Here is an 11,487-nt window from a genome sequence, read left to right on the forward strand (position 1 = left end):
TGTTTTCGAGTTGATGACAATGCCCGAAGTGATGTCACAATGGTACGCCCCTGACCGAGAAAGCGACACACAATGTATTTTGGGTATTTTGTTTCATCTGAAAACACAGTGCTGATCGCGAAATTAGAAGGAAGACTGCATAAATAACGCGATGGTGAATCGTTGTGTGTCGCAGCCAATTGCGGTAACACGCATAAAGAAGGTATAAATTTACACAAATTCCGAGTGGACAAACCATGCAGCATTTCTAACGGAGCAGAGCAGCCGAGGAGCTCCCCGGAGTGCGCGAATCCCCGCTTGGATAACCGCTGTCATCCTATCAGCCTGACAATGGGTAGAAAGTTGCTTCCAGTGGTGAAAGAGAGCAATCGTAATAATAGTGGAGCAAACCTATCGGACAAACATTTAGCTGCTGGAACGAAGAGCTAACCAGAGTTAACGATGGATAACCGCTGTCATTCATACATAAGTTCGTAACTCTTCATCTTGAAAGTTTAAACAACATTTTGCATTCACAACCAGTAAACAATCTGCATTGATGTTGACATGTTGTAGCTTATTATTTGTTATTCATGTCGTTATATGCCACATATCACCCAATTGATACAATATTGCTTATTCACGGAGCGTCATATATGCTTCATATGTCGTGTCCTTCACTTGATGCGGGAGGACTTCTTCAATCGATCGCAAACACTTACGCTTTCCTCTTCAGAACTACGTATTTGAATCATATTCATAACTGGATGAATAACAAGAAAGCATCTTTTTCCGAATCTGAACTCTCTGAAGCCATTGTTTTGATTCTGGAGCAAGGCAGTTTGTGAAGGAGTTTCCTGATGTGACATCCGAAACTGGGGGCGGGATTTTCTGAATCTCTCCAGTTTTGAGGTAATTAGTGGCAGTTTTGGGCAACTTTAAGTCATTTTTATTGGTGTTTTGCGTTTCACTAAAAATATCAGCCTGCGTCTTTTGGGTATTCTTGATGCTATAAAACATTTTTTCTGATGTTAGTTCGGAAACAAAAAAAAATTCTGTCAGATGTCCTTTAAATGATTTTCCCTTTTTTTAAAAAAAAATGTCAGACTTTTTTATGTTCCATTTATTTTATTCGATCCTTTTCTCTTCTTCAGACCATTGTTCACCCCACCCCTAGCTTTTTCTTGGTCATGCTCAACTGAACTTATTTCAAATGTGCTCCTAGAACCGCTCGAACTGAACTGCTGTTGATCAATTTGCACGGCTCCATTGTGTTTCGCTGCCCCTGGTAGCTTCCTCAAGCTAGAAAAATATTCACTCCGGTTTAATTGCCAGAGAGTATATGTTGCAGAGAGTCTTGTGCATCTCTGTCGAGTAGCATAATTACTTCTGGGATAACAAATCGACAATCACTTTCTGTTCGGTGGTTAATGCCGCAAAAAAATCTTGACAACACGCGTTCTTCTCGTAACCCCCCGTAATATTCTAAATAGCAGTCGCCGGCGGATTGGAAATGACAATAGGATGTTTTGCAAAAGCCTTCTGTGTGTTTACAGAGAATACCGTACATTTGTATCATCGCTTGAACGTGGACGTGCCGTGTGGATGTTGTGTAACTTCAATATGTCACGTCTGATTCATGCATCCTCAGATCTGCGTGAGTGTGTTTCAGTTCGTTTAGGAAGAGGTGGTACTCTGAAAAACTGCAGATTTGAGGCTCCGTTCCATGCCCCCCGGCATATGAACAAACACCGCAAACAATCTAAGTCTTGGAGAAACACCATGCAGGCCAAGAGAGTGGGTAGAAGAGCAAGCATGCACCCACAGACACATACAGTACAAACACTGAGTAATTTCTGTTCTTCCAAGTCGTCGTAACACAAACGTACACCATGTGATGGAATGAAATGACGACCAACTTTTACTGATTTGTGTTTTGAATAGCTACAGTGTTTGACCATGAAAGACAAAACGGTTGTAATACACAAAGAAGCTGCATAAAGGTCTCCACCCCCCAAAAAAAAATATAAAAAAAGGAAGATGTTTTTTTCTACATTGTGATTATTTTGTTATTTAAATTCCAGATCATTTGGGGGAAAAGTGGCAACCCCACAACTTCAATAAATAAATAAATAAATAAAAATAAATAGGCAAATAAGTAATCAGAATCAGAAAACCTTTATTCGTCCAACAATGGGGAATGTGTAGTAAGTAAGTAAGTAAGTAAGTAAGTAAGTAAGTAAGTAAGTAAGTAAAGTGATACCTCGGTTCTCGACCATAATCCGTTCCAGAACCCTGTTCGAAAAGTGATTTGTTCGAACACCGAAATGATTTTTCCCATTACAAATAATGTAATATATATATATATATATATATATATATATATATATATATATATATATATATATATATATATATATATATATATATATATATACACATATATATATACATATACACACACATACACATACACACACACACACACACACACATTATAATACATTTTCTCCGGGTCATCTTTGGGAGGAAATCAATGCTTTTTGGTGCGCTTTATACACCAGAAAATACTGTACTTTACCCCATACTCATGTGGGTATATTTGCTTCATTAAAGACTTTCTTTCCATATGTACACACATAACGTGATTTCTTTTTTCTGTCCGTAAATAGCACATACAAGTGAATGAATGGATTACAAGACATTTCACATATCCTGCCGCTTGACTGTCAGTTCCAGTTAAAATAAATGTTGTCAGTGCGTGAATGTTTTTTTTTTCTGTGATTAAGATGTGACGGGCCGCCTTTTAAATCACCCTTGTCTGCATGTTTTGACTCAGAATTACTAAGTGTGAGCTACAGGGGGCAGCAACACATTAGTTCCTTGACAAAAGAGAAGAGGTTAGTGGATTGTACCACATAGTGTGAGGTAGGCTTTTGAAAAGGCACATCTATTTATTCTCTTTCTCCTGTGGCTTCACAGGAGTGTTTAAAGCTTGTGTTTTTGCACCCTTGACTCAAGATGACAAAGTAAAATCCAATGACAACCCCATGCCGTGAAGTAAATTATTGTTAACAATCACTCGACATACACTCAAAGTCCAGGTGGTGACCATCTTTAAATCTAACTTTAAATTACAATTGTAATTAAATGCACACAGATTTCAACTGCTGTTTCATTCCAATCATGGGGTGTCTCTGTTTTTTATCCACAGCAATCAGAATATATGCTTTTCTTAAAGACATCGGATAAAAGTGACATGATGCATAGATGTGGTCACCAACACGTTTTTGAGACTAACATGTTGGAAAGCCATAAATGTTAATATTAATGTTTGTACATTTAGTTGTTCAGTTCGATATATTCCTACAAAAGTGCAATGTCCAATGAGTATCCCATGGGCTACTTATCTGGTCCTTGGTGCAGACCTAGCCCGCGGACACAATGTTCATCACACCTGATCTACAGTTTGGAGAGCAACTTGATAAGAAGTATCCACATTTTGGTTGCACTGCATACTCATTCCTAACCGTTTGTTTTCAGTGCTTTAAGAATGTGTTGAGACTGTCTCTTGCTCAAGCAGAACTATGCTTCAGACAGACAGGAAATGGAAAGGCTTCACAAAAAAGGAAGTGAGGCCCCTTAGTATGCAGTAGAGGAAGGTTTCAGTGGGTGGACAAAATGCTATTCAAATCACTTTGAAACAGCTTTATGGAACACGATGTACCAGCTCAGGGTCACAGTTCATCTCACACAAACAATTTAAAAAGAAACCCATGTTGTAATTCTTCAGTTTAAGAAGCAGGAGTAGCTTTTTGGTGACTTATTGGTAGAATTTCTTAAATCAAATAGATGACGGTTCTTACTGTACATTTTGTAATTTGACCCAACATGTATTTTTAAACCGTTCACGTATGATGTCGCAGAAGACATAGGCAAATCCTGTTAGACTTCCAGATTGACAAACATCCCAAAAATAGAAAGAATTTCTAAAATTAGCATTTCTAAAATTAGCATTCTGCTAAAAGGTTTTATATTTAGTTTAGTTTAGTTTTTTATGTTTGTGGGTTTTTGCAATAATAATAGTACATTTCATTTGAAAGCGCCTTTAAAAACTCTCAAGGACACTTAAAAAAATTTACACAAAACATTTTACAAAGCCAAATCTTCATGTATTATGTTTTTTTTTTTTGACAACACACTTCGGCACAGTTCTCACACTCCCACTCTGTACACATTCAACAAGGGAATCAGCTGATATAACAAAACACACCAGTGTGTTTAACTACATTAACAACGGGGACATCGAATCTTACTCAAAAATATTTTAAATATGACATTCTTAGAATCGAGAAAACATTTTTGGTAACGATCGTTTTAATTGCACATGATAATGGCCTGATGATGGTTGTTATAAAATGACAGAAATGCTGTATTAACATTTTCCATTGATACGCTTATGATTTGGCAATCAATCTGTGTCAGACATACGTGTACCATATGTTTGGATTAGTGTGCATTATTTATACCGCAAAAAATGTCAAGAGGAAGGTGCTGCATGACAGAAGTTCCATGAAGAGGTTCTCGCAACACAGTTCTAACTGCTTTCTCACTATTGTTTTTGACTGCGAATCATGTGGCTGACATTTTGGCTCACTGAAGGAAATTAAACACACAGCTCGCTGGTATTTTTAGGTGACGCTTTTGGGTGACGATTGAATACTGTCCTTCCTTCATAAACATTCCGAGTACTACAGCTGGAATATTTAATGTGAAAAGAAGATTTTCAGGGCTAAACTTGTGATCCCATAGCAGAGCGCAGCTCAAGATGTTAGTTAGACATGAAAGGAACTTTTGATCATATAACACCATTTTCCATGATCATTTGTTATAGATACAGAATGAGCAGTAAGGCACTTTGTAATAAAAACAATATTGGCAGCTTTTTCATCCTCCTTGATGCACATCATTTTAGTTGTCCTAGCACGTCTATCTCATTATGTCCTTTTCCTCAAAGTGAGATGTGAATTCACTTGAAGATTAACGTTTATTATGTCGATATTTCACAAGGATGTGTGTTGCAAGATCACTGATGGTGTCAAAGTGCCTCCCTTGATGCTGCCTTGGGATCGGTATCGGGCTCCCGCAGAGCTTGCTGATGAGCCAATGTTTGGAATCACCTGTGTTGCAGCAGGGAGAGATGGAAAACATGCACATAGCCGTCCTCGAAAACCGGAGTTTGGCATTTGTTGTGTAGCGCTACCCTCGCCTGGCTTGCGCCCAGTCAACATCAGTTCAGTTCACGCTCACTGTTGATGGAACTCCAAGTGTGAAAGATTGTTTGTTTCATGTGACCTGTGATTGATTGCCAACTAGCACAGGGTCTTGTTCGCTTTTCACCTGAAGTTGGCTCCAGCTCCCGGTGACCCTCCACAGGATATGACTGGTGTCGGGAACGAAATCTGTCATCGCCACATTTCAAAAATCAGCACTATTCAGGACACCTCTACAAGCGACATAAATATTGGACCATCAAAGAGAGCAAGCCATTTCTAAATGTCAATAATTCGTATAAATAACAAATACACACACGAATGGACCAATAGTATATACAGTATATACCTGTAAATATACAGTGGGACCTGGGAAAAGTGTGTATCACAAAAATTAATTTCCCATAGGAAACCATTAAAATGAGAATAATTCATTCCCACGTCCCCATAAAACATAATTTTCTCATTTCTAATTTTCTAAGCCTTAAAACTATACAAAATATACCTTATTTTATGTATAATAAATGTGCTATAGTATTATGATTAAAGAAATAACCTGTACTATACAATAAAGTCATTTTATTTACCTTTGTGATGATCGTTAATGGCTTGATGGAATGGAGTGGCCGGTTTCATCAGCATTAAACACTTGATGAGGATCATAGGCTTCTTTCACCATCTTGAGGAATGGTCCCTTGTGGGTGCTTTCTCTGTGATAATTGTATCTAGTTCATCAATTGTGATCTGTTTAGCTGGGTTCATACCTTTTTGCATCAAGTGTACATACAGATGACTTGTGCGGGTTATTTGTGGAGCCTGATTGATGGGATATTTAACCTTCTAGTCTACACTCTGCTTTTGAACTATCAAAGTTGAAATGGGTCCAAATTTCACTGTTTTCTGTCCATTTTGTCATCATTTTATTTGTTTTTTCCCCTTTTCTTTTTTTTTTTTGTTTCAAGCGCTGTCCTCTCCCTTTTGTGTGTATGTTTTTTTCTCTCTCTCTCTGTCTGCCTGTCTCTTTAATGTTTAACACCCCCCCCCCCACACTGCCGGGTTCTTGACCAATCACGTGGCTTTAACCGAAGATGGCATTTTGTTTTGGGGAGAACGGCCTCACTCTCTCTCTGTCTGTAACCCGATCCCCCACTTCTGCGTTCCAGACCAATCACGTGGCTTTAACCGATGACTGGGGGCGGGGAATAGAGGTAAAAAAAAAGTCCGCTGCCATTTCCTTGTTTGGAGAACGGGCTCATTCACGAACGACACATCACTCATTGTGGCAGCTCCGTGTGTATCCCGAAAAATAGTTCGTATGCCAAGGTAAATTGTTCATAAATGTAACGTTTGTAAACCGAAAAGTTCGTAAGCCAAGGGGTTCGTTAACCGAGGTCCCACTGTACCATATTTTCCGGTGTATAAGGCTCTGCATAGTATAAGGCGCAACACCAATCTTCCTCTTCTTTACCTTTCAGTTTTTCCCTTCAGGGGTCGCCACAGTGACTCGGTGTCCTCCATCTTCAGAGGTTTGATTTCCATGTTTGATTTGGCCAAGCTTTTACATGGGATAGTGTATTTTCTAACTTTGTATAAGGCGCACTGGACTATAAGGCACACCTTTAATGAATGAAAAATGATTACCAAATATAATAGGTAAATATATAAAAGTTCTCTGAATATAAAGCACACAACATTATAAGGCGCTGTAGTAGACGCTGGGGTTACACGCTATAGTAGTACTTCTACAGGGGGAAATGGAGTCAGTGGCTGCTGACAGTAGTTGCGAGACCTATTGAGGTTCAATATTACTTCACATAAAAGGCGCACCTGCATATACGGCGTATGGTCATCTTTCGAAGAAAATGAAGTGTGCCTTATACACCGAAAAATATGGTATATATTTTTTCTCCAGTCTGAAAATCAAATCTTTTAATCCTGAATCAATTGTGTGCAATGTTTACATTTTACAGAAGTAGATGGAGAATATACAGCAATCTTAGTACCTCCACATATTGACGAGGTTGACCATGACTGAGCAGTAGTAGTAAAAAAATCGATTGTCCCGCCATGAAGTGAATATTCTACCTATAGTGCATCTCGGGTGTCTTCAAATCAAGAGCATGTGGGTGTGAGTCACGTTAGCAAGTTCTTTGAAGGTACCTTTCATCGTCATGTGAGTGTGATTCACTGCGGTTTGACACTGCAATCACAGGACACACACTCTCATCACAACAGGATGGGGAAATGGACTGCAGTGGTGTGAACAAAAGAATAGTGGTAGCGGTTGTGTATTTTTTTTTGTCCCTCCCTGTCTTCAAATTGAAGTGTCATCTGACAGGGTAGCTTTGTTTTACAGATAAGCAAAAGTCAAATTGCGCACGTCATGAACTGTAAGTTTTACAGCAGGGGTCGGGAACCTTTTTGACTAAGAGAGCCATAAAAGTAAAATATTTAGAAATGTTTTTTAGTGAGAGCCACACGCGCGCGCACACACACGGGCGTGCGCGCGCCCAGACAAACGCGCGCATGCGCGCGTTCACACACGCACACACGGCCACTTTTCAACAAAATATCAGAATGTATTATTTAAAATAAATTTGTGATAGTACTCACCGTTAATATGAATGGTTTTCCGTTCCTTGTGATTGGTAAAAATCCAGCCAAACGATCGGAATGAAATTCAACTTGCTGGTTCAGAGGCGAAGTTACTGCTAGCTAGCCTGCACACGGCTCATAAGCTTCCAACTGCAGCCCCAACGGGAAATGAACGGTGAAAAAAAACAAGAATATGTATTTAGTTTTATCGGCGAGCCATATGCAATCATCAAAAGAGCCATGTATGGCTCGCGAGCCATAGGTTCCCGACCCCTGTTTTACAGGCTTACAAAGCACGACACCCATGTCACCTGTAACGTATATCTACTCACAACTGTCATACCGTGCTTTGTCAGGAAAAAACAACCAATAGAAAAATAGGTCAGGTGGTAAACTCTTTCGTGGTTCCCTCACATACAGCGGAGATAACAGCAGGAGTACTTTATAGGCTCCTTTATATACCATATTTTCTGGTGTATAAGGCCACCCAAAAGCCTTCATTTTCTTCAAAAGATGACCATGCGCCTTATGTGCAGGTGCACCTTATATGTAAAGTAATATTGAGCCACAAAAGGTCTTGTGACTACTGTCAGCAGCCACTGACTCCATTTCCCCCTGTATAAGAAGTAGTGTGTAAGCCTAGCCTCTACTGTTGCGTCTTATAGTGTGGTGTGCCTTATATTTAGAAAAAAATGTATATTTATATATTATATTTGGATAACTTTTTTCATTCATTGAAGGTGTGCATTATAGTCTGGTCCGCCTTATATATGGAAAAGGTTTGTATATACACCATTCATTGGGTGTGTGCCTTATACTCCGGTGCAGGTTATACACCGGAAAATACGGTATATATTTTTCTTTTTTGTTTTTTGTTTGTTGCTTTTACCATCATAAAGTGTTATGAGATTTAGTGGTACATTGGCTTCACTTTGATGGAGGCAGCATGGATTCATCTGTCACTCTATGGCGGTCGAAATCTGAGTGTGAAGGGTTGTCTGTCTCCGAGTGTGTCCTGCGACTTTTTGGAAAGCATCCCAAGTTGTGAGATAGGCTCTCATTCCACATGAGCCAAAACAGAATAATTGATGTTGTAAACGAAGGAATGGAAACTGTTGCGATACACCGAGTGAGTCAAAACTTCATTTTATGACATTTCAATCCTTTCTTATTGTTAATTTATTCCAGACCTCTAATCATGATGACGACAATGAGCCTTCAATCTTGAAGTGAGATAGCAAAGCTGACAGATGGATGGGCATGCTTGAAATCTGGCTTGACAAGTAATAATGTGTAACAGAAAAGTTGTTTTAAAAAGTACGATGGTCCAGAGTGGTCATATTTAAAACGCGACTCACAAAGTGGGTTAATAAGTGTCACGATTTGCATGGTGGTGGTGGACCTAAAAATGTAAGCAAGAGGGAGGAGCAGGGTGTATTTAACAAATTGTATTAAATAAGTCATCAGGAACAAAATCTCAAACAACAAATTCATCATCAGAAAAAGGCCCAAAGTAGCAAAGAAAACTATGAATAAAACATGACAAGACAAAACAAACTTGATAGAATGAAACAATCAATGACCCGACTCTGAATGGTCATGCTGGAAGTCCTTTTAACTGCCACTGATTAAAACGACCAACACCAGTGCAGCTGCAGGTGGGACCAACAGTGCCACTTGTTGATCGCAAACCGGAACGTAACAAGAAGTAACAATTAGTTCATAATCACAAGGGATTTTTGAATCACTGTGTGACCATTTTATAAACCCAAACAGTATATTTATGGGGGGGGGGGGTCTTCTGAAACAATAACATATTAGCAACGCCTTGAATTACAGCAATACTTAACAATACTCTTCCGAACAAACACTTCACGGTGTAATCCAAACAGGGCTGCTTTTTAACTAATCTAAACATATCTGAACATTGTCTCGGACTAGTAACCAAAGCTCCATGTTACTGCAAATTCTGTGGACATAGCTAATAAAAAGAAGGAAACAGTAAATGTGCGCTGAATTTTGCGTTTGCCTGGCTCTTGACTTGGAAATAAAAATGCTCAAGAGTTCAAGATTGATCTGGCTATTAAGACGACTGAGCAAAAGCACATTCCTCCGTTCTTGTCAAGCCTCAGCATGAAGAGTTCCAGCTGCTTTTTTTCTTCATGCCGTACCCTCAGCTCTGCTTAGACCCACATAGCATGCATTCCTCACTGACTCACCAACCCTGCCAGCGTGTTTGTGTACAGACCCATAGCGCAGGTCCATGTGTGTCATATAAACACTTGGATGACTCAAAGCTCAATATAAGACGTAGTCTGCCTAACCACTATTTTAACAGCCTGCCAACAGTCCTCTAACTCAAATTGCCAGAGTCCGCCGTATTGCAGTTTGAATGTAATCCAGAATCTTATCATGTGCCTTGGAACATTTGCTTTATTGTGGAGATAATGGAGCAATATTGTTTTTACTTATTGTCGAAAAAACAGAAACAGTTCCTGGACGATTTGTGAAACGGGTTTCACCTGTTGATGTCATTTGACCTTACCCCTTTTTTTGACTTGTGCAACACAGGGGCCACACCTTCAAAATTCACTTGAGACTTAAACACGCATTCAAGCACGTATCTGGGTTGAGGTAGAACTCTGAGAGTTGTCACCATCGTGAAACAATTTCAATGTCATGAGTATGTACTTCATCTGCAGAGTAAAACTGCTGTACACGCAAACCATTCGCAACATCAGTATACTCTACATCAGGGGCCAGGAACCTTTTTGACTAAGAGAGCCATGAAAGTAAAATATTTAGAAACGTTTTCCAGTGAGAGCCACGCGCGCGCGCACACACACACACACGGGCGTGTACGTGCGCCCATACAAACCCGCGTGTGCACACACACACACGCACGGCCACTTTTCAACAAAATATCAGAATGTATTATTTAAAATAACTTTGTGATAGTACTCACCGTTAACATGAATGCTTTTCCATTCCTCATGATTGGTAAAAATCCAGGCAAACGATCGGAATGAAATTCAACTTGCCGGTTCAGAGGCGAAGTTACTGCTAGCTAGCCTGCACATGGCTCATAAGCTTCCACACTTGCTATCTGCAATATACTTCTCCCAGAAGTATGTTGATGCTAATGTTAACATGGGGCTTTTTAAAATGTCACTTACATTCGACTGTTTCATCAATGGTGGTGTTTTATTGGAAATTAGAATCAGAACATTTTCTCTCCTCAAAGGCTAATGCTCCGGTCCATTCAAGCTGAAGTGCACTCGTGGGGCACATTTAAAGGGGCGTTTACCTGTTTCGACTGACGGCCAGTATCATCCAATAAAAATGGTGCCTTCGGCCAACCTAGGTCAGTGTCATCCAATCAAAATTGCGCTTTCCACCAACTGCAGCCCCAACGGGAAATGAACGGCAAAAAAAACGAGAATATGTATTTAGTTTTATTGGCGAGCCATATGCAATCATCAAAAGAGCCATGTATGGCTCGTGAGCCATAGGTTCCCGACCTCTGCTCTACATGTACAATAGTCTGATACCCAGTACAGGAGCTATTTAAATAATGCATTTACAAAGAAAAAAATAGCTTTAGCTGTGATTGATAATGTTCCAGATGAATTACTTGAAC

The sequence above is a fragment of the Hippocampus bargibanti genome, linkage group LG14 (genome assembly GCF_051943395.1).
Source record: "Hippocampus bargibanti isolate YZ-2025 linkage group LG14, ASM5194339v1, whole genome shotgun sequence".
Lineage (NCBI taxonomy): Eukaryota > Metazoa > Chordata > Actinopteri > Syngnathiformes > Syngnathidae > Hippocampus > Hippocampus bargibanti.